Raw genomic sequence first — 2067 nt, forward strand, 5'->3', positions numbered from 1 at the left:
TAAACAGAAATCAAAGCAGGTAAACATGGTATCAGGTGTCCATATATCCAATACCTACTATCTAATGTCTGGTATCTGGTATCTAGTATCTGATACCTAGTAATATAGTATCTAGTGTCCGGTATCTGCTAAATATCATGAATAACAACGAGAGACTGTATAGATACAGAACCGAGTAGCTCAAAGATTGAGTGAAAGTATCAAGCGCAGGAAAATAAGAGTGGAGTCAAGATAAACATAGTAGCCATCTGAACATACAGCTCATGCACTAAGATCAATGTGCTAAAGAGATAAAGCAAGAAGTACCCGCCTTAAATGTAGATCGTGCAAAATACAACCCCCACTTCGAGTCGCTCGCCTCGATTCACCGTCCTGCAAATTACATGATATTTATATAGTTTAGCTAATCACATAATCAGCAACTAACCAAACCCTAAACCTAATCCTACATCGATTAGGTAACCCTGTTTAATTCCACTTAAAGATCCAATTAGATAATGAGTTCATTCTTAATTCACCAACAAATTCCTCAATTCTCACTAATCAAGCTTATCATAAATCCTTCAATTTTTTCCACTCATTATCTACAATCCATTAATCAATCCAAAATAACTTGATTTATTCCCACAATCCAATAAACCATCTACTAGGCATTATGAATCAAGCCTACAATATTCATCCACCCAAAATAATCCATCATTCAATCCATGACTTAGCACAACTAACTACACAGATTACAACTTAAATGAAATCTGATATACGATCATATTAACCCAGTATCATCATCAACAATCAAGCACTACATCACCCAAAGGCAAACCAACCTCCAAACACATAATAAATCTATACTCTGCCCTCAATTAACACCTCCAATTCCATAATGAAATCAATCCAATGCGACTAAACCACCATGAATTCCTTGTCCATAAGCTACAAGGGTGCACACACACCCATCCTTCCAAAACTATCTAAAACTAGACTGTGTACAGCAAAGAATAGTTGAACCATAAATAAACAGATCAAACCTTATCTCAACAAACCTTCCATCCTCACCCGTGGCCTCCACACTTCAGGAATTGGAGAGGGTAATGATCGACAATAGGGACCTCCACCATACTTTGATCCGATGCTTTCCTCCAATCCAAAACAGGCAGAATATCACCAAGAAGGTCAATCAATCAAGATCTTGAAACTGTATGATGCGAGATAGGCATACCTCGATTAAACTCTTCCTGGTGGTGTCACATGCTTCGATCCACCAGATGTGGAGCAACAAATCATCCGCCAGTGAGGAGATCAAGAAGAAGGATCAGAGGGGATCGAAGGGCTCTGAACAACACAAGGCAAGCTTCCTGCAATGCCCTAGTTGCCGAACCACCATCGATCCCGAGCAAGAAAACCGCCGAAGAGGCGATCGCTCCGTTGGAGATGGTCTGAACAACATCAGAACATTAAGACCTATCCGCGTTCCTCCGGAGGTGCGACGAGGACGAGATCGCTAGGGAAGCCGTCAGCGTCGGGTCGTCCAAGCCCGAGAGAGAAGGTAGAGAGCGTCGCGAGAGGGAGAGCATCAACTGCTCTCACGCAGCCGGAGTCGTTGCCCTAGCCTCACACAAAGGAGGGGCTGGCGATCACAAGCTCGGCGTCAGCAAGATCAGGAGGTGGTGCTGCAGCTTCAAGGTCGCTAGCACGTTACCGGCTGAGGACTGCACCGGCGGCGATCGAGTGAGGAGGGGCTGGTCGCGGCAGCGTGAAGATGAGAGGGGAGGAGGAGATCGGGAATGAGGAAGAGAAGGGAATCGTGCGGCGATGAGGTGAAGGGAAAGAAAAGAAATCGGGAAAAATAGAAACTTAGGGTTTCAATTAATTAAATCATAAGTTGCTTCCTCAATCAACTCCCACTAAAGGGTATTCCAAACAGGCTTCCTCTAAACCCTATAATTGATCCCCTTAAAACACGTCATACGAACTCCGATTAAATCCCAGAAAATTCCTAAAAATTCCTTAAAAATCCTATAAGGTCATCTGTCAAATAACCTTATCATTTAATTATTATTTGGGTGTCGT

The 2067-nt window shown here is 42.8% G+C and overlaps 1 long non-coding RNA gene across 1 annotated transcript; it reads right to left on the reverse strand.

Annotated features, from left to right (window-relative positions):
* Positions 1-312: 312 nt before the first annotated feature.
* LOC121971353 lies at positions 313-1832 on the reverse strand. Its single transcript, XR_006109118.1, has 3 exons — positions 1217-1832; positions 1026-1134; positions 313-372 (listed from the first exon to the last, which is right to left on the reverse strand). It is a non-coding gene; the product is annotated as an uncharacterized LOC121971353 (long non-coding RNA).
* Between the last annotated feature and the right edge of the window lie 235 nt (positions 1833-2067).

The sequence above is a fragment of the Zingiber officinale genome, chromosome 4A (genome assembly GCF_018446385.1).
Source record: "Zingiber officinale cultivar Zhangliang chromosome 4A, Zo_v1.1, whole genome shotgun sequence".
Classification (NCBI taxonomy): domain Eukaryota; kingdom Viridiplantae; phylum Streptophyta; class Magnoliopsida; order Zingiberales; family Zingiberaceae; genus Zingiber; species Zingiber officinale.